The sequence below is a fragment of the Haemaphysalis longicornis genome, unplaced genomic scaffold (assembly GCF_048455015.1).
Source record: "Haemaphysalis longicornis isolate Haplotype H1 unplaced genomic scaffold, Haemaphysalis longicornis Haplotype H1 scaffold_5, whole genome shotgun sequence".
Classification (NCBI taxonomy): domain Eukaryota; kingdom Metazoa; phylum Arthropoda; class Arachnida; order Ixodida; family Ixodidae; genus Haemaphysalis; species Haemaphysalis longicornis.
Genome location: NW_027526385.1, coordinates 116,597,894 through 116,623,967, shown reverse-complemented (window position 1 = coordinate 116,623,967; position 26,074 = coordinate 116,597,894). Strand labels below are relative to the sequence as shown.

Genomic DNA, 26,074 nt, shown 5'->3' with positions numbered 1-26,074 from the left:
ACACGCTGGGTACTGACAGCGCAAATCGTTCACTCGGGAAGGACCCAGGGAAATGCTGCGACTACTTCGGCGTTCTCCCTAGGCGCTCAAAAACAAGCCCAGTGACGTCACGTTTTGATCACGTGACCCAAGGATTTCTTTCCTCCTTTTAGCCGCTCCGGGGGAATCGGCTCGGAAGCCCCGGGTTGCAGCAGACGCAGCCAATTCATTTTGTTTATTTATTCCGTAGTCGTTAATGTAAACGACATTTCAGATTTCGAGTGCAGCAAGCCAGGATTTGCCCTTTTCAACCACGCAGAGTGCTAATGTTTGGAAAGCTTTTTGCGTGAGTCGTGAGTCCTTGAGCCAGTGAGTCCTTGCTAGTGCAGAGTATGGTGACAATGCTGGAAGGTATGTTGGTGTTCCTTTCATGTTTATTACGTATTTTCAAACGTATTTTCCCCAGCGGTTCTCTGTTTTGCGTGAATTTGTCTGTGAAGGCTTAAAGGAGTACTGACACGAAATTTTTATGTTACGTTTTTTTCGCTGCTGTGCGTGCCTACCAGCCCACTAATCATAGAATGACAGATTAGACGGTCGAGCGCAGCGTAAACATTCATTTACGGCGTCGTTTATTCGTGCAAGTTTCGGTTTCGACAAAAAAACGCCGAGCGGCCGCCATGACAGCATGTATGACATGGCGTCACCATTCTTGCCGTCATGGAGGTATCGCTGCCTCTCTGGAAGCGCGCGCGAGCGAGCGCACGCGCGCGCCCAGACCGGCCGAGGTCTTCGCCGTCCCCACAGGCCCGGGCAGCATGACGTCAGTCCCAAAACCATGACGTGTACACACGCCCGAGCAGCGCGCGCCAACCACAGCCAGCGCGTCGGCTTCGTCACGGGAGCCCCGACGTCGGCAGTTTGGGGCACGTAGCAGATGATGTCACGTCGGCCCGCCCGGGCTTTCTCGTGCGGGCGAAGATTAAAATGGATTTTAAATATGTTTCGCTGAACGGTTGCTGTTGAAACTTGCTGGGAGATATCTCCTGATAAAAAGGAAGCGTTTTACATAGTTATCTCAGCTTTGAAATTTCGTGTCAGTACTCCTTTAACACAAATTTCTTGTTGCATGGCTTAATATTTGCTCTTTGACGCAGAAAAGGCGCAAAAAGAGATTTCTTATCGCCCACGCCTCTTTAAGCGAAACTTCCCATTCCACACTGATGCCGTCGGCCGTCCAAGTAAAGCTCACTGCAGAAAAGCCAACTTCACACAATGCAATGGCCGTATTCTGCTGATCCGATGCGCTTCGGATGCTCGTGACGTCAAAATGACGTAAAAATCGCCAAAGCTCATGGAGGAAAGAAAAGGTTAGGAGAGGCCCTGACGTCACATTTGTGAAGCCGAGTCCCGCCATGACTTGAGCCCACGGAGCCCAGCACTCTATCCCATCATCCTTTGCTGCCTCCGGTTTGATTTGACTAACAACGGCCAGTGATTGTAAATGAGGACGCGAACTTTGTGTACTTCAAAGGCGGCTGCATGCATTGCCAGAAAGTTGGGGATTGACATTCGTTTCGTTCGATCGAATTATCATGAACTGTTACCGGAGTGCCTAGACGATGAAGACCTACTTGTTTTGCTGTAACGGAAGGGCGGAACAAAACAGGCACTCGCATTATGGCTCAAACGAAGATTAGAAGCAGCTTGTATGTAGCTGTTTAGTGGAAGCGGTGGCGGTACGTTGTTCCGCATGTGTGACGGATTTAAGTTGTGCGTACATATAATCATTGGCCTTCAATAAATACCACTTTCAAATATAGCTGTGTCTCATTACAGTGCTGTATTGTTACTTGTGAACGTTTTTATGAGTTGATTTCTTAGATTAAGAGATGGCGCCTGGGTAGAACCGCCCCGTTTGTCCTCGATCAACGCTCCGTGCCGGTACGCACCGTCGTGGGGCACTGTGCACCGCGCCGGTTTTGGGGGCAACACCGGTGCGTGTTTATCGAGGACGCTATTAGAACAATGCTTCGTAGAAACACTTCTATTGAAGGTGGCTGACATCTGTCCGCGACCACCTCAGGATGCACGGAACCACGACGGCCATCAGCTGGTTGGAACAGGATCTACACCGCACTGATTATTGTTGTCTCAGCGCTGAATGGGCGGCCGTGGTAGGACAGCGACCGATAGGCTGAGCGGTGGGGTGGAGTTTATCGAAGTTCAAAAAGCGGAAACCGGGAGGCAACCTTATTGTACGTGAGGTAAGCCAAGGACGCTAAATAAACTGACACCAGAATACCAAAAAGAGAACAGGCACCACTGCAAGCGGGTACATTCTTGGGTGCCAGACACATCGAAAGAGTCTCCCTGCATCTCAATGACAGATTTGCCCGGAAGACGCATCGGTAGGAGTATCAGAATTATATAATCACGTGGCGCACTACAACATGGCCTTCCTCCCTTGGGCACCCATACACATGATGTGCACGGGGGTGTCATTTCAAAGGCAGGTTTGTGAGTGTATAGCCACCACCTCCAGGTGTACGGATTTACGTGGAGGATTTCATGACGTGGTGCTGTGAAAATCCCAAATTGCCTTAGTCTCCGTAGGCGATGGGAACACTCTTTTACACCCGACGAACCCGAAGCAGTTATCCAGAAACGACTTGCGCGTACGGCGGGATGGTGTGACATTAGTGGTTTCTTTAACAAAACAGCGCGAAGCACGGGACAAAGGGAAGACGAAGAACGAAGGGAAGACGAAGATTAGTGGTTTCACTAGTCAACGAGCGCTACGAATGGTACCTGGAAACTTGTCGCCCGAAAATACTCTTTTCTTCCTTTCTGCACACGCTAAATGCTTTTGGGCTGTAGCATTCGAGCCACAGAGGCGGTTTTGCTGAGGACGAGTTCCCACGGCTCCCAACGCCACGATTTCGTGGGCTACTTGCAATAGAATGTTGTACATTCAAGGTGACCTCGTCGTTTACTCCTACCAAGTTTTTTTTTGTTTGTTTGAACAGGGAATTTGTAACTAGATAACAGCTGGCATTTTGTTTTGCTCATTTTCTTGGACACTGCAGCAGCTTGTTCTGCTGGCTACGTGTAGATACAGCCCGCAACAAACGCAACGCTGAGCCTGTTTGCGGCCCGCCGACGTCCCGCCTCCGTGGCGCAATCGGCTAGCGCGTTCGGCTGTTAACCGAAAGGTTGGAGGTTCGAGCCCTCCCGGGGGCGTGGTGTTTATTTTTTTTTTTCTGCCTTATGTATCTAGTTGGAAATTCCCTGCCCTCCTCCTCTCCCCAAACACAAAAAAAGGAAAACGTGGTAGGAGTAAACCAAGGGCAGAAAAAAAAAATAAACACAACGCCCCCGGGAGGGCTCGAACCTCCAACCTTTCGGTTAACAGCCGAACGCGCTAGCCGATTGCGCCACGGAGGCTTTTTTTTTTTTATTACCGTTTGTCTCAAACGAAAAACTAGGTTACAGTAATTTTATAACATTCGCCACCTTTGCGATAAACACAAGTTTAAAATCTCTTCAGTTGAACAAGGTCATCAAGCATTGGTAACCATTCAGGTGGTTCGCTTAGCGCTTTGTATACCTCACGTATGTTGACCATACTGTCAATGAAATACTCTCTAGCGGGCCGCGCATTGGGATCGGCATGCCTGTCAGCCATCCTTGTGCGCCACAAGCTGTGCATACTGATCAACATAAACATGTCGAATGGCACGCCCCCTGTATCACACACAGACAGAAAACGGATCCCGAAAGGGTTTATGGGCAGGTCCTTTTTAACAGTGCGCTGTAGGATGTCCCAGTGAAATCTCGCGTCTGAGCAGTCTAGAAAAATGTGGTCAATAGTTTCCGGCTTTAAGCATATGCGACAGTTAATGTTCCAATGTATGTCTAATCCTTTCTCGTGGAGCCATGGCTTTACAGGAAGCGTGCCACTGTGGAGCTGAAAAAAGAAACTTTTAACGGAGGCGCGCACGGGCATTCTCTTTACCCTCTGGAGCACATCGCCTTCCCTTCCCACTGCATACATAGACCTGTATAGGGGAATGGGTAACAAAACATCAATGAGGTCCTTATATAACTTTTTGCGTGGTACGTTGCTCAAGTACTCAATCGAAAATCTCACTTTCAATAATTTGAACGCCCATACAACTTCGCGCAGGAAACCACATAGACTCGTTCGTCTACCCCCAAAAGAGGACACAACAAATTCAGGTATGTGATCACAAAGGCGCACTTGAATGACAGTACGTAGAAAGGGATTATTCTGATCCCTTAAGAAACAAAACCTGGACACAATCTGCTTCAGAAACAAGTGGCAGAGCCCCAAGCCTCCTTTTCGAACCGCGCGGAACAGGTTCGAGCGGCTGGTCCGCTCCCAAGTCGATCCCCAAATAAAAACCGCAAACACTCTGTGTAGCTTCTGAACAGAAACTCTCGTCATGGACAGCACCTGAAGGACGTAGAACACTTTGGCTACAAGAAATAAGTTGCACACAGTAGCTCGTGCAAACATCGACAAATCCTTCCCACCCCACCGGGTTGTCTGAACTCTTGCGCGTTCCGTTTCCAGCGTCCAAAATTCGGTAGGCTGCCTGTAGTTATTGAGTGGTACGCCCAAGTATTTGGCCGGAGTTAACGTCCACTGCATATTTTCAAAAACCTCAGGCGTGTCTTCCCACTCCCCGTGCCAGAAACCTAGTGACTTTTTCCAGCTTATAGCACTACTCGTATGTTTACAAAACTTTCCAGCTTCTTTTACTGCCTCTCGAACACTTTCTTTGTCGCTGCAGACTATGGCTATATCATCCGCATATGCCAATACTTTTACTTCGCTCTCAAAGAACTTATAACCACTTATTTTTCCACTGTTCTTAATCTTTAAACAAAACGGTTCCAAGTAGATGGCAAACAGCAGAGCACTCAAAGGGCAGCCTTGCTTAACCGACGATAGAAGCTGAATACCTGGCGTAACTTGCTTATTGACAATACGACTAGCGAAGCAATCCCGATAACACATTTTCACCCCATCCAGTATCACAGCACCCACATTCACGTACTCCAGAATACAAAACAAAATTTCATGTGCAACACGGTCAAACGCTTTTTCAAGATCGAGTTGAAGTATTGCCACATGTCCATTACCCGCATCGCAACACTCTAGGATGTTTCTCATTGTATGTATATTAGTGAAAATTGTCCTTCCTTTAATCCCACAGGTTTGGTGCGGGCCAACAATGATATTCATTACTGTTTGCAATCGTTTAGCCAACACCTTCATGTATATTTTATAATCAACATTTGTGAGACTAATTGGACGGTAAGATGTTACAGAGAGTAATTGAACAGAATCCTTGGTTTTTGGTACCAAAACAATGTGTGTCCTGCAAAAGGAGGGGGGCATCCGGTTTACTTTGTATGCGTCGACCAACAATCGATGTAAAGCCGTGGCGATTTCGCTTTTGAACATTTTGTAAAAGGCAGCCCCCAAGCCATCAGGCCCGGGCGATTTTCCTCCGGTTAGCTCATTTATTGCCTGTTCAATTTCACTTATACTGATCGGAGCCTCGAGCTCCGCCTTGACGTCATCATCAAGTTTGGTCATAAGAGGCAAGAATTCAGTAGGCGGGACGTCAGCGGGCCGCAGCCAGGCTCAGCGTTGCGTTTGTTGCGAGCTGTATCTACACGTAGCCAGCAGAACAAGCTGCTGCAGTGTCCAAGAAAATGAGCAAAACATTAATGCCAGCTGTTATTCAGCAATGTCACTGCACCAGTTCTGACGCCAGCAGGGAACCTTTCGACACTAACATGCTTGACATGCACCGGCGAACGTCAGTCACCCTGAGAAACAAACGACTAATCTGCCGTACATATGTGATTTCGTGTCCATGTCGCGGTTATTGTTTACATACAACTTAAATAGAAGCAGATGTCCCGAATATGCCGTCCCAGTTAGGCTTTCTTCCCCACGGAATGACCTCTCTGTCACGTAGCATATCGCTCCTCAGCCGTCCTATTCATGACAACACTTCCATTCATCCCGTGTTTTCGGCACAGGAAGGAGTGTTGCATCGGAGCTCATATCCTTCTTACCCTCCCGAACGTTTCATCGTGCAAGCATTCACGTGCTAGAAGAATTGGTGGCACAATGCTGTTATGGTAGGGTTTTCTGTCCACAATGGCACAAATGAGGAACACTCCACCGGGAAGTGTGTCTCTATGCCGGGAAATGCATTTTAATTAGAAGGTTGGTGGAGTAACCATCTTTCAGTTACACGTAGTTCAATCGAAATGAATCGACGGTTGTAAGCAGTGGCCCACCAGAAACCTCACTATCGGCAGTTGTCACTTTGATTTTCGCAAAAAAGCGGAACCAGCTTGCGATGTGGTGAGGACGTACAAGCCAAGAATTCGGCAGTCTTTGTTTTTTTTTTTTTTTTTGCGCTGGTAGTAGCGACGGCGACGTTGAAGGCATGCGCAGCGCTTTGCGTTTGTTTTGTCGTCGTACTGTGTGAAAGCCTCAATGCTCAGTCTATTGCTTCAGCGTTGCGGCGAATGATGATGTCCGGCAACGCCTTCTGGGCTACCCCGTGTCCTGATTACTGAAATTAGAGGCAGTGATCTTTGTTAAGCGGTGTATAGTCAACGCTGTGGCTGGGCGCAAAATGAAGTATACAAACAGCCACAGTGGCTGCAGGCTGCCATATAGGTTGAAAAGGGGTGCATGAATCCCGAAGATAGCAGCTATTTGTCTAATAAAGGCAGAAAAGTCTGAAAGCCCGTTTGCACATCTCGACGTACGATACATAACGCCAGCTGACGTAAAGGGTCAAACACATGTGCGGAAAAGCACGCGTGCACGTGTGTGCGTCCCCGCACGCGTCTCCGCGCCGAGAACCGGTTTGGCTGCCGGAAGACCCGCCTCCTCGCCCTCTTCCGCGCGCTTCCAACCTGCTCGATATTTTAACGCGCCGTGTCGGAAACTGGATTGCTCGGACGGGCATGCGTCCCCCGCTTAACTGAATCTTTACTCGTTCATCCCAGCATGTGTCGTAGGTGAAGTGTTTGTTTTGTTTGCCTGTAACGAAATAAACGTTTTAGACGCCGCGACACAGCGGGCCGCACAGAAACTCGGCAGTCTAAGCATGTTGGGTGCTTGAATACTGATTAAACGAGAGAGAGAGAGAGAGAGAGAGAGAGAGAGAGAGAGAGAGAGAGAGAGAGAGAGAGAGAGAGAGAGAGAGAGACCTTTATTGCCCCAAGGGATAATTCAAGATGATTTTGAACTTCGATGACCGCAGCAGGCCACGTCGAGCGGCCATCTTGAAGGGGTATCGAGCAATGCAAAAAAATTAAGGCACGCTACTTAAAATTTAACTTTTTTGACCAGCTTTAGTACGGTATTTACACCTTGCAAATTAAAGATTTCGGTTTCCAACTTTGTATACGATGCAGATACCAGTCACTTGAGGTGTATGTTCTAAAGAATGGCGAATATTTGGTTTTTTCTGGACGTACCACTGATCCTGAAGGCAAAGGCAGCCCAAGGGGCGCCTCTGTAGGAGCAGTGTTGGGCAAGATCATGCTTCATAGGATCATTTCTATATGAAGCTAGGAGAGATCGTTCCGCGATCTTAGAACTCACTCACCCACGATGATGAGCGAAGGGTCTCTGCCTCAGCGCGAAACTGGGTGCGCAGTTTTCGGTTCCTACCGGATCTGCCTCCTCTGATGACCGTTCCCGCGGCACTGAGTTGCCAACGGGAGGGCAGGGACCTAATCTGAGTGGTGCGGTGTTTTCACTGAATTCAAAAGCAGGAGTGTGGTGGGTAAAACCTCGCATATCAGCTTTTGCGAAGGATGGAAATGGTCCAAGCACGTAGGCCCACAAACAACTAACGAGCAGCGTTTTCCCCGCTGCAAAAAAAAAAAAAAACGATTGAGAACTTCCGGGACTGGTGGGCGGAACGAGCACTAAGCTGCTTTCGCCATGGCCTCCGAGATCGGCTACCGGCGGCGTGCAAACGGCGGGCCGCCGGCAGCCGATGTTGGAGCATAGAGAAATAAAAAAATTAGAAGAGTGGACACACGGGCTTATCGCGGCCGAGTGGCCTGACTCGCGCGCCGTCCGGCAGTCGGCGCAAGTGGTAAAAAACTATATATTTAAAATTAAGCTAACACACAATATTATACTTTTAAAATTTTGTTACACATTAGACTACACATTTTTATTTGTGTAATAAGTTGAATGGCTGTCAATGTAAATTTTTGTGGCTTCTTTGCGCCAAGCCTGGCCAAGCCGCCAAGCCGCAAGCGCAAGCCGCCATTTGGCTCTGTCGGCAGCGTTTGCACGTGCGTTTCTGCAGCCTCGTGCTAACCTCTGTTGTTGAGAAGGAAACGCCTAGCGCTTTATTTGCGACATCGGTTTTGCATCCTGAACGAAAGGTGAGACTTTCTTTTTTAAACTGCTGGTGTGGCGTATCATATTTACGTTTCGTTGTACTGAAAACGCTGCGAGCACTGCGTAACCTCAGGGAATCAGGCATAGCTAGTGCTGCGCCTTTAGGATAAGCGCTTTGGAAACGCCCCGGCAAGGCGTAAGACACCATTTTTTAGCCGTACGTAATGGTATTTTAGGCTGGTTGTGCCGTTTTATCTAGCGCTGAGGGATGCCAGCGGTACGCGCCCGTCGTCGCACGTAGCGTTTACGTGCCGAAAACGACGGCGGTGAGTTGCGGAAGTGGCCGGCCGGCCGGCGGTCCGTAGGCGAAGCAGGCGTTGTGCGCTGTCGCTGCACTGAATTACGTGAGACGCAGGCTGCGTTGTATTATACTAGCTAGCCATTGCTAGCTTGGCCAACTGTTACTGCTATTATGGCCGTGATGCGCTGCAAAGCCGTCCGGGCTAACGTACACGGCGAGGTAGCCGTATCTGCATTAATTTGACTTATCTGGGCATAACCAGCAGCCGTACACTCATCGTAAGTTTTACACATGGGTGCATACCAAGCTGCCTGCGTACAAAGCGAACCCGCTCGCCGACGCCGATAACGCGCGCTCGTCGCTTCGCTTTGGCGCGCCAGGTACGGTAAAAACGCGTCTTTCGTCGGCAGATAACAGCTTTGCTCGAGGCGGGGTGAGTGCGCAGTGCATTGAAACCTTCAAATTTGGCCTTCGTTCTACATCGTATATCAATTCCGGTATCGCAGGCATTGCATACAACTGTTCCACACTTGCCGTTTTTTCAAGCGTTTGCTCTCTTTTCTCTGGTCATATTTTGGCTAGTTTCATTAAACACGTATTGCGCAGATTGCACCTATTCAGTCGGAACTGTGTGTTTCTTGTCATATCTTTTTAAGGCATGGCCTTTGGCGGTCAGTAGTACTCAGTACGACGCTCACTGCTGCTTGCCATGGTGCCCACACAGCGCCCAAATATACTTTCGCCAGGTGCCCGTTCTCGGGATGCGTTTCTTTCGCGAGCCCGTGGGGCAAAATGTTTGTTTAACGTTCAGCTCGCTCTCGCTCTTCGTCCTGATTTTACAAAAAAAAAGACAAAGGGATTCAGGCTATGTGAGCAGCGTTATCATTCTTGTTAACCCAAACAATAGGTGAATTGCATTAAGAATGTGCCTAATCAGTGTTGCGAAATTACAAAGACCCATATTTTAAGTGTTGCTAATAGCTTGACCGCATGATTGCTGAATAGAATAAGAGAACTTGTGTTTTAAATAGGTGGCATGCACTGGAGGCAATACTTGAATACTAGTTGCAGTGAAATTTACAGACTATTCGCATATCATCTGTCATTGCAAGCAGTTTGTGTACTATATCACCTATCACCTGTGCAGGTCTACAGGTGCCCTCAAGACAGAGCCAACCAGCCAGCTGCATTCGTCATACCAAACATGGTGCAAGCACTTCATGAATCGTGCCCTCACAGGACTCACAAAAGTGGCCGTGCCAACTGTTCTCCCAGAGTTATTCAGTTGTATTGATGACTGCCTGCAATGCGTCTTGCTACCTTATTGATGCTTCTGATGGATACCGCAACTGTATTCCATCTATTGAACCTTGCCATTAGCACCTAAAATCTAACGCAAGTCTCGGCACTCAATAAGGCGTGACCACTGAAAAGACTATCGTTGACTCAAGGAACAAACGGTTTTTTATCACTGACATGCCTCATAACATCAAAACCACTAACAACAGCGTATACAGTCTCCAAACTCCACTCGCAAGTTATTGTTGCTGCTAGTTGTAATATTGTGAAAACAGTACATTCACAAAAACCCTTTTACATTATGAAGACTGCCAGGGTAAGAGGTCATGCTAAATGTCGTTTGTCACCATACGTGCTGCCTGTTGTCGGACTGGCCTAGATGAAGAGAACCATGTTGGGACCTACGTTGTCAAATGCTTATGGGATTCTGTAATGTGCCACCATTGTCTCATACACGAGAAGCATATACTGCTTCCCTGTTTCTTATGTTAGACTGTTCGTATTGACAGCGGAAGGCATGAATTTGTGTGCCTTAATCGAGCCTGGAACCTGTCGGTTGACTACGTGCACGTACCTAAAACATCCCCGCCTAGCCCTTTGCCTTTACTGGGAAGGCAACGCTTTCGGAAGGTAACCCGGCTTCTTGGGAAAATGCACCCTTGCAAGGAACCAATTGGAAGTTGATTTTTTTCCTCTTAACCTTTTGCGTGTGCATCTCCACATAAATGGAATTTCTGTTCAATTACTGCTACTGATTTGAAGTTGCCCCGAGGCAATAGATCTCATTAGAGTTCATCAAATAAGCGAGGCCATCAAAGCCTAAGTTTTTCCCTTCTTTCACATCCTAACTGTAGAAATTGGCAGACTAAGAAAATTATCTGCGGAGATAGTGGTTGTAAACAGTTGCAAGTATCCGAGTGTCTAGATTATGTTATGGTTGATATTTTTGTATGACTGCAACAGCGCACAGAGTGTGAGGGTGTCGTAGATACAAGTAAACCTGTGGATGGCTGAGTTTCTGGGTTTTCTGCATTTTCAATTACCGTGGAGAAAAAATCCTTTGTGTGGTTGTGATACCTTTACTTGCGCATTTTTTTTTTCATTCCTGGAAACGTATCTTCCTCTCATTACTGTGTATTGTCTCTGTTGTGTATTACTCACTGTTTATTATTATATGTGTGTTGCAAAGAATTATGACAATTTGAACTTGTTCCGTTTAGTGCCATGCAATAAATATTTCTTCATTTATGGTGTGTCTCTTTTATGTGGCTCGGCAACATGTGAACACGGGACAGAATTCTTAACCAAGTGTGAGTGGTACTGTAAATTGCAATTTCACGTTTTCAGAACAAGGTTTTTTTTTTTGTAAAAGCATACGGGCACTAAGCCTGAGAATGATATATTCAAATAAACACTAATTATTGCATGAAAGCGTCCGAATACCGTACCGATGCCCGTCGCTGTGAGCAGCGCTTTCCAGTCCTTCAAACTACCCGCCAAAAATCGGTGTCCGGGAAACCGAAAGTGAACGTACGAAAGTATGGTTAGTAGTTTGGCTCTCCGTCCGCTCGGTGCGCTACACTACAGTACAGTCATTCGGCCGCAGGGCTCTATGGGAGTGTCCACTCTTACCAGTATTTCTTTCTCTATGGTTGGAGGCCATAAAAAAAAATTCCCGCGCCTTCCCGCGAGGGGAACACGAGTAAACGCAGAGCATTGGGGCCTCAGTTCTGATTGAAGGCAGTGTTGCTTCCAGCGCTTCTTCCGTGATGCTGGAGTAGCAGACACGAGTAAACGTGGGCACGAGCGTCAACCAAGGAAGGAAGGAGCAACGCAGTGACTGAAACACGAGCGACCGCTAGCCGCTATATTTGCAGCGCGCGCAGTAGAGGGAGAGCAGTACGGGGGGGAGAGCGCGCATGCGCAAGCAGCGCGCGCCCTTCCACGCCCCACCGCGCAGCTATCACGCACCTGTTACGCCGAGACCGCGACGGAGCGAACGGGCTGACTACGACGCATGCGCGCGCCAGCTGCTGTTGAGAGAGAGGAGGGAAGGAGAGGCGCACCTGGTGCGGACGCGGAACTGTTGACACCATCCGACGCAGGAACAGGCGAGGCTAAGAAATGCTCTGCATTTAAAAATATATGTCGGGTGCGTGGTTGAGCGCTTGCTTAGCATGTGCGAGATACTGGGATCAATACCCAGAACCTCCACGACGCTTTTTAAATGCAGAGCATTTGTGTAACTCACGATGTCCCCCGTGCGTCGGCGTCCGCAGCAGCCAGCCTCCCCCTACACTATAAAAAGAAAAATAAATAACAGTTACCGGCGCCCGGTTTCGATCCCACGACCCTGCGGGCGGAACGCAAGATACATGGTGCTCTACCCACTGCGCCACAAAGCCGACACAGAATGAGAGGCTACGAACGCGCCTTATATCCTTGACTCATTCAAACTACGTCAAGAAGCTGCTGATACAACGCATTCACTACCTGTGGGCGGAACGCGAGGTACATGGTGCTCTTCCCACTGCGCCACAAAACCGACACAGAATGGAAGGCTACGAACGCGCCTTATATCCTTGACGCATTCAAACTACGTCGTCAGCGGCATGCGTTGGCGACTCAGCGGCGTGATAGCTGCGTGGTGTACACGTATAAAACCCAACACAACTACCACCACCAACAACTACCACCAAGAACTACCACCACCACCACCACCAACCCTACGCCACGTAAACGACCCCAATGCTCTGCATTTACTCGTGTCCCTCGCGCGGGGGCATGCGACGGAGGATTTTTTTAATATTCTTGTATCTATTTTCAATCCCCACAAGCACAGAAAGAAACAGATCTGTCCAATTCTGCGGCGCTTTATTGTTCTTGCCTTGGTCACATAACGAAAAAAGATCAAAGTTTTTATTGATTTTTTGCGTGAAGTCAGCGTTAATTCTTGTTAGTGGTGTACCGGAACTTTGGTCGCTGTAAAAGTGGCCTCTAAAGCTAACTCAGAATTTATATGGGAATAAATAGGACGTGAAGGTGAGCTGTAAAATAAAAAAGGCTCCTCTTAGTGCTGTGTTTGCAGTGCACCTCAGGGCAAGGCAACTCATCGGTGTGAACGCTTTCTGTATGCGTTGAAATCAAGGTATTCAACTGTTACAGACATACAGCAGATCAATCTTCCGTGTTTAATTGGGGAGTTTTCGGTTGATCACATCATTTCTTCGGGTGGGGACGCTGCCTTCTATGCAGGGGTCTTTCTTGCTGTCTTTCTGTCATCAAATTATGCAACCACACTACCTTACGGCGTAACATTACATCGGGAGAAGCAAACGTTGTGGTCTAAGCAATACCTTTAATGAGTAAAAGAAACGCAAACAATTATGTTTTGTACTAATCAGTTTATACAGCATCAATGTACTATAGAGGCGAGGCAGCATCACAATCCAAATTCAAATTTCCAGGGTAGTAACACGCGGAAGCTTTTCTGATTGTAGGGTTTAACGCGGTCACGCAGCGCAGGCGATGAGACGCGCCGTAGTGGAGGGCTCGGGATTAATTTGGACCACCTGGGGATCTTTACTGTGCCCAGAAATTGCGGCGGGCGTTTTTGATTTTGTTCCTCTTAAAAGCGACCACGTACTACAGGGGTCGAACCCGCGCCCTTAGGCTCAGCAGCGCCCTCAAAATGGCACTGTGACAAACGTAGGAGGACGCGTTAAAAAAGGAAGCGTATCGTCTGCACGTCTCTGATGATTGGTATGGCGATATTGTTACAGTCGAACCTCGTCAATTCGAAGTCGCGTAACTCGAACCAACGAATCATTCGAACTTGTCCATTGGTCTCGGCAACGCGACGCGTATTTGAATGGTGGAAAACTCTCGCTAATTCGAACTTCAGCTGAAACACGTGCCACGGTTAGTTAGAACAATATTGCCCGTCCGCAGGGACTACTTTTCGTGAAATTCGAAACCGAAGGCCAAAGTTCAATGCGTCACTAGCCTCCACAGCTTTTTAAACCCGTAATACATTAAGGCGGACTTCTGGGCAAGTTGGTATTCCATTGCAAAACCGTTCGAAGCGCTTAATTGTCCCTGTGCTCTCTCGTCGTCCCTCGTTTATGTCTTGCGCTTCGAACAGTTTTGCAACGTAATACAAGCGTGCGCGGAGCAAGCAAGCAAGATGATGTTCCTCGTCTCATGGCGCATACCCACGCCGGGGATTGGCAAAGAATCGGGCATGAAGGGGGCTAATGCGACCGCTCACAACTTGAAAGGGAATACCTATCCATTTGCATCCAGTAACAGCGCGTTATTAGAAAAACAATTGGTTAAAAATTGAGAGTTGCGGTTGAATTTGACAAAACGTACCCGTAAAAATCAAAGCCTGGTCTCGGACACAGACGCTCGGCCAGACGCCTGGTCTCGGACACTGTGATGTTATTGGTGATCGCTAGTCCTTGAGGCTCGTGTCGACGAAATGAGACAGGCGCTTGAGATGGGCGTATGAGATGGAAACGAACATTTATAGAGACGGTACGAGGTAATGAGACGTATGTTAGAGTCACAAAGTGCATGCATCACTGAAGTCAATCCTCAACTAGCACTGTTCTACAATGGCGGAAAGAACTATCAATAGTTCACAGTTCATTCTAGAAAACACACCCGTGATGGATTAAACGGCTCACGTGGTCTGGTGCAGTCAATTAAGTCGGTGCTGGTATAGATTCCCGGTTGTCGGAGGCCTTTTTGGTAGTTTTCCCGTGGTACTCAACGTTGCACAGTCGAAGCCGGTGATTTAATGCGCGGTCTACGAGCAGCTTGTAGGCACGGCTGGCATTGCATGCAGCCTGGCAGGGTCTCCAGGCGTCTTCGACGACGGCCTCGGCAGACCACGGCTAACGCATCTTTCGGATAGCCCTCCGAATCATGGCTTCTCCGATTCCACTCTGCTTCGTCACCACAGCGATCTCTTCTTCCTCTTCTCCCATGCCTTCTATACCTAGGACAATTCTTCAGGCTATTCTGTCGGTTAACGTGTGGCACATATCCACGAAAGGCGATTGCCCAACTTCGTATTATCTTCTTCGTCATCCTATAGCTTGCCGAACCTTACACACATTCGTTTTCCTCTACTTAATCACAGACACATATGCGTAAATGGCCGTAGCCACCCCTCTGTGACAACATGCCAGTGAAGCTGCTGGCATAGACCACACGTCCTCGCTTCGCGCGTTGCGGGGGCACGGTCCTTTTCTTTCTCCCGCGGGCGCTGCCTTTTTCTTTTTCCTTTTTGCTTTCGCAGAGCGTAATTATTGAAAGTGAACTCAGAAGGACGTGTGCTGTGTGGCTCGCACTAGCTCGAACTCCAGCTAATTCGATCAGACTTCCTGTCCCCTCGGAGTTCGAATTGACGAGGTTCGACTGCATAACCAAGTATTGACCAACTAGCTCGGTGACGCGTGCTTCTAGGAGCGACAGATAAACGCTTTATGACAGGTGCCATACTGAACGAAGCTGATGTAGGACTTGGTTGCATTCTCGATAGCCTTATTTTATGTCAATTTCGGTCTCATTTTTTATTGCGACAAAAGCAGATTTATTCTTCCAACTGTGATTATTTTGTAAGTGCCAATCGCTTGAAGAGTATGCTGAAAAGAATGGCTCGTATTTGGTAACCGTGGCCGTAACCCCTGGTCATATACACAAGGGCAATTGAACTTACGTCAGTCTAACTATGCACCTGTGGTTTAGAACAACGCTTAGTAGGAACATTTCTGTTGAAGGTAGGTCTCTCCTCAAATCCACGCAACAATATTTACCTGGTGTCGGAGTTGCGCTTATCAGGACGGTAGGAACTTCGCCGTGACTGCAGCCAAGGAAGGACACGTCATCCGTCACCGCACTCTTGATTTCGCCGTGACTGCAACGGGGCGGCGGTGCGTTTTACGTTGGGGTAGCCCCTCTCTCCTGGAAGCCGTCTACATTGTGACCACTGGACCACCATCTTGGACATTAAGGACACGTCGTCATGGCTTCTTGGGAGGTTGTTCAGCCGCCGCCCAAGGCCACTTTTCTACTTTACGGCCCCGAAGGACGTCACCGTGGATGACCTGGTGAATGCCCTCGAGGAAATCGTAGGCCGTTATGACCTGGACACCCTGATGCACCAGGGTGGATTCAAGTTCTGCGCGGTGGGGGATACGGCTGCTGCTGCTCGCAAGATCGCTGAGAAAGGAGCCGTCGTCCTGAACGGCGTTTCGTGTCCTGTGGCCTGCATGGGCCCGCAGGTCGTCTACGTGACAGTGTACCACCTGAACCCCGTTGTGAGTAACGCGGAGCTAGCGGCAGCACTGAGACCATATGTGAAGGTCCTCAACGTCAGCCAGCCGGCGTGGAGGAGCCTTCAGCATATCAAGAACGGCATGCGACTCGTAAAGATGGAGATGGCGAAGGCCGTCCCTAACTTCATGAAGATTCGAGGGTTCAAGGCCCGGTTTGAATACAAAGGTGTGCGGAGGGTATGCGCCCGCTGCGGCCTGACCGACCACCAAGTTAGCGCCTGCAAGACCCCTTGGTGCGGCCGCTGCTCGGAGTACGGCCACGACGGCGTCGACTGAAATGCCCAGTGTCGCCGCTGCAAGAGCAACCATAGCACCGCCGACTGCCTGTATCCCCGCTCCTATGCGGACGCTGCGAGCAATTTTGCTGAGTCGCCTCGCGCGCCCCCCAGTAAGCAGGCTCTCGAGAGTACAAGCGACTTTCCAGAGCTACCCCGGGCCTCCTTGAGCCAGCCCCCCGAGGCGTCAAGTGAAGGTACTGCTCTGGGCGTCAACTCGACGATTGATGAATCGCCAAGCGACAGCCAAGAGATGGAACACGAGAGCTACCTGCCGCCTTCGGAGGAAGAGATTCCACCTGCGGACGATGCCACTTCATCGTCTTGGACCGATACCTCCCACTTCAGGAGCCCCAGCTCTGCCTAGTGCAGTGACCTCGCGGAGAAGCCTCAGCGCGAGCCAGGGCGTGCACAGGAAAAAAACATCGCTCTCCCTGGCTCCTCGAGCGGCTCGCGCAGCCGCCGGAAGGAACGCAGCATGCCCGGCACGAGCGGCAAGGCAGCGGTGGGCCATTCTAATCACGCCTCTAAGTCGCCTGTAGCTAGCCAGAGCCCGTCCAGTTCCAGTGGTGGTCAAGGTCAAGGTCAAGGACCCCCGTATGGTCAATTTGGTCAGCCAGGTCGCCGATCTGCTAGGTTCCCCATCTCTCCTGGAGCGGCTCGAAGCGTCTACCAAGCAAAGTCAGCCTTCTTCGGCGGACTCGCGTGATGCGGGAGGCACTGACGAGCCTCGCACTGCTCGCCCATCCCTCGTTGTGACCGACCCTCGCCTCGTCAACCTGATCAACCAGGTGCATGACTTGCTTCCTGCCCGACCCTCTCCACCGGACCGCCTAGATGCGTCCAAGCGGGCGTTGCCGACGTCGCCAGCGGACGCCGATCATGCCTACGATAACAAGAAACTGTGCGTCGAAGTCGACGTGCCTTCCGACGACAGTGAGTTTTTATGATGGGAAGGTAAATGTGGGTTGGGCCCTTATCACCTTCATGCTGGTGCGTTTTCTTACTTTGGATGTTCAGGTCTTTCGGGACTTTGACAAACAGAGGGAGGTGATGCACTATGCTCGGGTGCAACACGTTGACCTTCTTTTTTTGCAGGAGTGCAATTTCCGTACTCCACGCGACGGTGGTGGCGGTGATGGTGAAAACTTTATTATCCAAAGCTTTAAGAAAGAGGCGCCGGCTGGGAGTACCGGCACACTACAGTCCCCTAGTCGACGGCCAGGAGTCCGTGGGCCCTAGCCGTCGCCCTCCTAGCCCGTTTAGGATCTGGCAGTGGAATTGTCGCGGTTTTCTTTCGAAGCGCGGCAATCTCCAACAGCATCTTAATCATTTGTGCCTCCGATCCACGCGACGTTCTTTTGTTTCGCGAGCACTTTTGTGTGCAAGCCTTTTTTACCCTGCCAGACAGGATGGCTTCATGCGTAGGCGTTGTATTTATGCGCGAGAGCTTGCGCCGCAAGGCTCATTGTACTTATGGTATTAGAGGGCGCGTGGTTGCAGTTGATTTTTTCTTGCTTGCTCGTCGCGTCCGAGCTGTTGTATACTGTACGCACCCCCGCAGGACTGTGACTCTTCCTCTTTTTTCGCATCCCTCGACTCATTCATGCTCGAACTTTACCGAACATTTTTCGTGGGTGATTTTAATTGTGTAACCGACCCTCAGCGTGATGTACGGGGACGTGGGCAAGGTAGACCCTATAGCGGTGCCCGGGAGTTAAAGGACCTGATCGGTCAATTCCATCTTTCCGATGCGTGGGTGCAGCTCCACGGCAACAGGTTTGTCGCTACTTGGGAAAGGGGACATTCTGGCACTCGGCTAAATAAGTTTTACTTTCCACCCGAGCTGAGATGCTACGTGGAATGCTGTGCCGTCCTCTCCTTCCCAACTGGGGCTTGTCCCGTGTCCGATCACCGGCCCGCGTTAGCGACGCTTAACCTTGACAACTGTGCGCCACGCCACCAGATGTGGCGAATAGACGAGCGTCTGCTGACCGACAGGGACAGTTCAGCAGCACTTAATGCTTCGTTGACTGCTGTGCGCGAGTTCAGTTCTCTGCCTTGGGATGAGTTGAAGGACCACTGGCGCGTGCTTTTGGTAAAGGAGGGTCGTGCGCGCAAGGCGCGCATCACGGCCGCGCTTAACGACACGTTGTGGAGGCTTCGCATCGTACAGAGAGGGGGCACCTTAACCTTCGCGATGCGGGACTACGTCAACTTGCTAAACGTACGCTGCGAGTTCCTCTTACGGCAATCATCGCAAGCGGCGAGCCGTGCACAGGCCTTGGGCAGGCCCGTCTCGAACCCCTTTGTACTCGGGCATACTGGAGCGGGCTCGCTTGACGAGGGTGGGTTAGCTACTGTTCCAGAGATTACACTCGCTGACGGGTCGGTTAGCACGAGGGCTGAAGATATAGCCGAGGTCTTCGTGGGACATTTCGCCACCCTTGTTTAGACCGAGAATGCGTCGTGGGATGCACAGGATTTTGAGGACAAGCTTAGTGCGTTTTGTGAGGTGCTGCCGTGTGTGCCAGATCTCCTTGTTGATTCGCTGTGTGCTCCCGTGGATGCTGACGAGCTCGGCGAGTGTGTTAAAAAATTGAATGGTGCGTCCGCGCGTGGGCCTAAAGAGATTCCTGCTGGCTTCTACAAGTAGTTTTTCCCAGCTATTCAGGGTGCGTTCCTCGACATGGTGAACGGCTTTTTTCTCCGCGGAGTAAGGCCAGAATCCTTCCGTGACGGTCGCGTAATCTTGATTGCGAAGCCAGGCGGGGACCCTACACAGCTCCAGGCGTATCGACCGATCACACTCCTCAACACGGACTACAAGATCGTTGCGTCCATTTTGGCTAGACGCACCAGTGCCGTTTTGCCCGATATTATAAGCCCAGCGCAAACGTGCAGCGTGCAAGGTCGCACAATTTTCTCGTCTCTGGCATAGGTGACCGGTAAAAAGCGCAAAGGCTCATGGGTATACTGTTTTCTCCCGCGGAGTGCCGCCACTTCCGGTTCGGGAGCTCTCCTGGCCTCCCGTACGCCGTCAGCTTTCACGCGCGTGTGTGCTTGTTGTTTATCTGTTTCAATCGGGGAAAAAAACGCTCACGCATCGGGAATTCTATAAATAACAATGACTGACCCTACTAGGGGTTTATCTGACAGGTAAGCACCCGGTGACAAATAAACAACACGCCCCTACACACACACCTGAAAGCCGCCCTCCTACGGGAGGGCAGGAGAGATCTCGAACCAGAAGTCGCGGTAGCAGACGACGTACCCGTGAGCCTTTGCACTTTTTAGCGGTCACCTATTGACGCGCGATTTGTTCAGCTACGCAACAAAGATTAGCACTTCAGGGTGCTTCATCTCTCTCGATCTAGCGAAAGCTTTCGACAGAGTGGAACACCGATAGTTGCTGAGCGTTTTGCGCCAATATGGCTTTCCGCCAGACTTTGAAGCTATGCTCACGCTGTTGTACTGGGACGTGAGCGTTTGAATCCTTGTCAACGGGCTTTTAAGTAGTCCGTTCTCTGTCACCAGTGGGATAAGGCAGGTCTGCCCCTTGTCACCTTCGCTTTTTGTAATTTGTCTGGACCCGCTGCTCTGCCGTGTTGATGAAGCACTGCTATCCGCGGCTTTCCGTTGCCAGCAATAGGCCATGTTAAAGTGTCCGCGTATGCGGACGACGTGTCCCTGTTCATTCGTAACGAGAACAGCTACCAAGCGTTTATGCGGATATTTCAGGAATACGGTGAGCTGTCTGGAGCTCGACTGAACAGGGGCAAAAGTATGGCGGTGCGTTTCGGCGCATTTGCGTCTGGCCTTGCGGGCGACGCAGAATGGGTTACGGGAGTTCGAGTACTAGGTGTGGTTTTCCATTTCTCGGGTGAAGTGGCGCGTAGTACGTGGAAGCGCCTCCTCGAGACTGCGGAGCAGCGTCTTGAAGTTGCAGCAAAGTTCAGGCTTTCCCTCGCAGCGTGAAGCCACATAATTAAGTCGTCCGTCTCGGCGGCGCTCTTTTATGTAGCACGCGTAGCGAAACCGCCGCGCCATTTCACCCGTCTGCTCGCCACGAAGTTTGGGTCGTTCTTTTGAGCGGGCAGTACAGAAACAGTGTCGCGTGCGCTGTTGAGACTGCCCAAGTCGATGGGTGGTTTCAGTCTGCCTTGCTTACAAACCATGTGTAGCGTGCTGGCCGTACGCGCAGTGTTCGACCTTGTGGACTCAACTGAGTACCCATGGAGGGCGCTGCTGCTGTACTTTCTGGGAACTAACGGCTCAATGTTTTATGACGAACGCATTGCCGGTCCTTCTGCCGAGCAGTCACCGCCATTTTGTGCCTATGTTGTCAAAAAGCTGGGAAATAACGACTCCGCGAGTGTCATTTCAAAGGCAGGTTGGTGAGTGTTAGCCACCACCTCCAGGTGTACGGATTTACGTAGAGGATTTCATGGCGTGGTGCCGTGAAGATCGCACGCAAAGTTTTGCCCTAGTCTCCGTAGGCGATGGTAACACTCTTTTACACTCGACGAACCCGATGCCGTAATCCAGAAACGACTTGGGCGTACGGCGGGATGGTGTGACATTAGTGGTTTCACTGGTCAATGAGCGCTACAAATGTGACTAGGGACGAAACATGTCGCCCGAAAATACTCCTTTCTTCATCTCTGCACACACTAAATGCTTTTGGGGGTGTAGCATTCGGGCCACAGAGGCCGTTTTGCTGAGGACGAGTTGATGGAGTCTTATACCGCGGCTCCCGACGCCACGATTTCGTGGGCTACTTGCAATAGAATGTTTTACATTCAAGGTGACCTCGTCGTTTACTGCAACCAAGTGTTTTTTTTTTTTTTTCAACAGGGAATTTCACACTGCATAACAGCTAGCATTGATGTTTTGCTCATTTTGTTAGACGCTGAAACAGCTTGTTCTGCTGGCTAGGTGTAGATACACACAAGGACGTGGGTTCGATTCCCGGCCGCGGCGGCCGCTTTTCTGGTGGAGGCGAAAAGCAAAAACGCCCGTGTGTACGCATTTCGGCGCACGTTGAAAATTCCCAGGTGGTCAAAATTAATTCGGAGCCCTCCACTACGGCACGACTTATCGCCTGCGTTGCTTCGGCGCGTTAAAGATACAGCCCGCAGCAAACGTAACGCTGAGCCTGTTTGCGGCCCGCTGACGTCCTGCCTCCGTGGCGCAATCGGCTAGCGCGTTCGGCTGTTAACCGAAAGGTTGGAGGTTCGAGCCCTCCCGGGGGCGCGGTGTGGGTTTTTTTTTCCTGCCTTTAGTTTACTCCTACTACAGTGAATGCCTTCTAGTTCACTGTACTCCTACCACGTTTCTTTCTTTTTTTTTTTTTGAATGTGGAATTTCAAAGCAGATGAATGGATGTGAAGGAAGAAAAAAAAAGACCACGCCCCCGGGAGGGCTCGAACCTCCAACCTTTCGGTTAACAGCCGAACGCGCTAGCCGATTGCGCCACGGAGGCGGGACGTCAGCGGGCCGCAAACAGGCTCAGCGCTGCGTCTGTAGCCAGCAGAACAAGCTGCTTCAGTGTCTAACAAAACGAGCAAAACATCAATGCCAGCTCTTATTCAGCAATGTCACTGCACCAGTTCTGACGTCAGCAGCGAACCTTTCGACACCAACATGCATGACGTGCACCGGCGAACGTCAGTCACCTTGACAAACAAAAGACTAATCTGCCGCACATATGTGATTTTGTGTCCATGTCGGTTGTAGTTTGCACTCAACTTAAATAGAAGCAGATGTCCCGAAGACGCCGTCCCATCAGGCTTTCTTCCCCAGGGCACGACTTGTCTGTCACGTAGCATGCGCTCCTCAGCCGTCTTATTCATGACGTCACTTTCATTCACCCCGTGTATTCGGCACAGGAAGGAGAGCTGCATCCGAGCTCATATCCTTCGCACCCTCCTGAACGTTTCATCGTGCAAGCATTCGCGTGCTAGAATAATTGGCGGCACAATCCTGTTATGCATATCCCACAATGGCACAAATGAGGAACACTTCATCGGGAACTGTGTGTCTATGCCGGAAAGTGCATTTTAATTACAAGGTTGGTGGAGTAACCATGTTTCGTTTACTTCATTTTGATTTCGCAAACAAGCGGAACCATCTTGCAAAGTGGAGAGGACGTACAAACCAAGACCGGCTGTCTTGGGTTTTTTTTTTTTTTTTTTTTTTTGCGCTTGTGGTCTATAGTCGCGACGGCGACGTTGAAGGCATGCGCAGCGCTTTGCGTTTGTTTTTGCGTCGTACTGTGTAAAAGCTTCAACGCTCAAGCTATTACTTCAGCGTTGCGGCGCATCATGATGACCGGCAACGTACGTTGAAAAGGGGTGCACGAATCCCGAAGATTGCAGCTATTTGTCTAATAAATGCAGAAAAGACTATAGGTCCGTCTGCACATTTAGACGTACGATACATAACGCCAGCTGACGTGAAGTGTAGAACACATGTGCGGGAAAGCACGCGTCCCCGCACGCGTTTCCGCGCCGAGAACCTGTTTGGCTGCCGGATGACCCGCCTCGTCGCCCTCGCGCGCGCGCATCCAACATTTTAACGCGCCGCGTCGGAAGCGTCGGAAGCGGAATTGCTCGGACGGCCATGTGTCCCCCGCTTCACTGAATATTTATTCGTGCATTCCAGCATGTGTCGTAGGCGAGGTGTTTGCTTTGTTTGGCCTTAACGAAATAACATTTTAGACCCCGGGACACAGCGGGCCCCACGGAAACTCAGCGATCGAGGGAGCTTGGGTGCTTGAGCACTCATTGAACGAGAGAGAGAGGGAGAGAGAGAGAGAGAGAGAACCTTTATTGCTCCAAGGGCTAATTCAAGATAATTGTGAACTTCGATGACCCCAGCAGGCCACGTCGAGCGGCCATATTGAAGGGGTATCGAGCAATGCAAAAAAATTAAGGCACGCTACTTCAAATTTAACTTTTTTTGACCAGCTCTAGTACGGTATTTACACCTTGAAAAATAAAGATTTCGGTTTCCAACTTCGTATACGATGCAGATGCCAGTCGCTTGAGGTATATGCCTTAAAGAATGGCGAATATTTGGTTTTTCTGGACGTACCACTGATCCTGAAGGCAAAGGCAGCCCAAGGGGGGCCTCTGGAGGTGCAGTGTTGGGGCAAGATCATGCTTCATAGGATCATTTGTATATGAAGCTAGCAGAGATCGTTCCGCGATCTTAGAACTCACTCAGCCACGATGATGAGCCCAGGGTCTCTGCCTGAGCGCGAAACTGGGAGCGCAGTGTTCGGTTCCTACCGTATCTGCCTCCTCTGATGACCGTTCCCGCGGCACTCAGTTGCCAACGGGAGGGCAGGGACCTAATCTGAGTGGTGCGGTGTTTTCACTGAATTCAAAAGCAGAAGTATGGTGGGTAAAACTCGCATATCAGCTTTAGCGGAGGATGGAAATGCAGGCAAATAAATGAAACCACCTGTCAGCGCCTTCACTGGGAGCTGCAATATATCATCCACTCGGAATATTATTACTACACGATCGAACAGGAGCTGAGGGGGTGCTGGTAGTGAGTGACACTAGGGGCTGGCTGGCTCTGTGAGTGTCTTTGCAAAGGCACGTTTGTAGCTGACGTGAACTCTTCCCCGGTTGATGTGAGCCACTTACGAAGTGAATGTAACAATGACGTATCAATTCATAACCCGTGAAAATTAGAAAACGTTGAAATTGTGTTGGAAAGCAAGGGAAGCACCCTTTCTTATAATGGTGGCAGCAGTTCGAAGGTATTTCCTAGGCATGTAGTGATGCCTATTTCAGCTTTGCACTCGAAATTTAGCCACTAACAAAACCACTAGAGCCTGATGGGATCGAGTGGCTGGGTGTGAAAGTGATAAGCAAGTTTTAGCTGTTGTCCGTTTTTTGTTGGTCAAGCATGTCCGTCAGCGTTTCAGCCAATGCCGAGAACACTGTGTTATGGACATGAGAAGTAAAAATGAGGGGGTGCTTAGTACTTTCTAGAGCTCGTCAAGTGGTTACGGGGCAATTCGCCTCTCACCACTTGGCCTGCCCCCTGGACAGCCAGCCCTCTCCCAAGATTGTTCCACTCCTTGCCATTGCCAGGAGCCACAAAACCCACGCACTTCCAGTGCTGGCATTTCCCTTTTCTGGCGTGCGCTCCTACTTTTTTGTCCTCCATGATTTTCTGTACCTAACAGCACGTATGTCTTAAATATAGAGGTCTAAGGCTTTCAGTTCGAAAGATTGTCGCTTTTAAGGTACGCTTTGTCCGTATTCGCCACAAGATGGTGCCTGTTGCTGTGAAAGCAATGAACAGACGATGCCCAAACACTGGACTTATAATCTGAGCTCTTTATGAATCACTGAACACCACACATGCAGAAGGCTCGCGTAATAGTCTGAAATGTTTGAAATAATTTTCCCAACACTAAAATCTTCAATGCTCCAGTGTGGCTGTCTTTCAGAGTAGTGTTGCGATGCCGTGTGTTGTCGGAAAAAGAAAAACATTACGAAATGCAGATAACTTACCTTTGCCTGCGCTTTGGAGCCTCATTTACTGATGTGAAACGCTGGCTGCCTGTGCGCCAGTACATGTTCCGATTCTAACATATCGAGTAGGACATACGATTTGCTAGCTAGAGCGCAAAACAATTTTTTTTTTTTCTGTTGTGCTGACGAAAAACAAGTATTCCTCCTAACCTGCATCGCTGCCTCGACAAACTAATGAACAGCGAGGGAAAAGCCGAGAAAGCATAGACTTAGGGGTGTCCGTTTTCGGGTAAAATCAGTTCTCACATCCCGAACATGTTCCAGGAGGATCGGGTTAAAGGGGGACGCTGCTCTTAGAACAGCCACCTTTTATTGTTCAATAAACTCTGTAAGACTTGTCAGTATTGCTTCTTTTTTGTATTGATTTCAAAAAGGTCACTATTTCTTAAGCTGGTAAATTAGTTACCAAGATAACTAGATATAATTAGCCAATTTTTTGAAGAACAACACACAAAGCAGTGTTAGCCATAAAACTGTAACCTTTACATTTACCCGTACTGTGAACCCTGCTGAGTGCAATAAGATAATCTTTTTTTTTTTGATACACCGCTTGGAACTAATTATTAAACTTTAAACTTGATACTCATTAAACTTTGGCATTTGAAATGAGAATTCGAAATGGTTCCTTGCCGCTGGTGCAACAAAAGTTTAATGAGCTGTAAAATGAGTTCCAAGCGGTGCATCAAAAAACCAATTTTCTTATTGCACTCACGAAGGTCCACAGTAATGGAAAATGTAAAGATTACAGCTTTATGACCAACACTGTTTTGTCTATTGTTCCTCCAAAAATGAGTAATTACCTCTAATTATCTTGGTAACTAATTGACCGGCTGAAAAAATAGTGGCATATTTGAAATCAATGAAAAAAAATGCAGCAAGGCTGACAA

At 49.5% G+C, this 26,074-nt stretch overlaps 6 non-coding genes across 6 annotated transcripts; 4 read left to right on the top strand and 2 right to left on the bottom strand.

Annotated features, from left to right (window-relative positions):
- The first annotated feature begins 3,148 nt into the window (after window positions 1-3,148).
- Window positions 3,149-3,222, top strand: Trnan-guu (transfer RNA asparagine (anticodon GUU)). The gene has a single exon. It is a non-coding gene; the product is annotated as a tRNA-Asn (tRNA).
- A 130-nt stretch (window positions 3,223-3,352) lies between these two features.
- Window positions 3,353-3,426, bottom strand: Trnan-guu (transfer RNA asparagine (anticodon GUU)). The gene has a single exon. It is a non-coding gene; the product is annotated as a tRNA-Asn (tRNA).
- A 4,156-nt stretch (window positions 3,427-7,582) lies between these two features.
- Window positions 7,583-7,796, top strand: LOC144140115 (small nucleolar RNA U3). The gene has a single exon (XR_013316326.1). It is a non-coding gene; the product is annotated as a small nucleolar RNA U3 (small nucleolar RNA).
- A 14,015-nt stretch (window positions 7,797-21,811) lies between these two features.
- Window positions 21,812-21,885, top strand: Trnan-guu (transfer RNA asparagine (anticodon GUU)). The gene has a single exon. It is a non-coding gene; the product is annotated as a tRNA-Asn (tRNA).
- Window positions 21,886-22,040: 155 nt separating this feature from the next.
- Window positions 22,041-22,114, bottom strand: Trnan-guu (transfer RNA asparagine (anticodon GUU)). The gene has a single exon. It is a non-coding gene; the product is annotated as a tRNA-Asn (tRNA).
- Window positions 22,115-23,786: 1,672 nt separating this feature from the next.
- Window positions 23,787-24,000, top strand: LOC144140119 (small nucleolar RNA U3). The gene has a single exon (XR_013316331.1). It is a non-coding gene; the product is annotated as a small nucleolar RNA U3 (small nucleolar RNA).
- The last annotated feature ends 2,074 nt before the right edge of the window (window positions 24,001-26,074 follow it).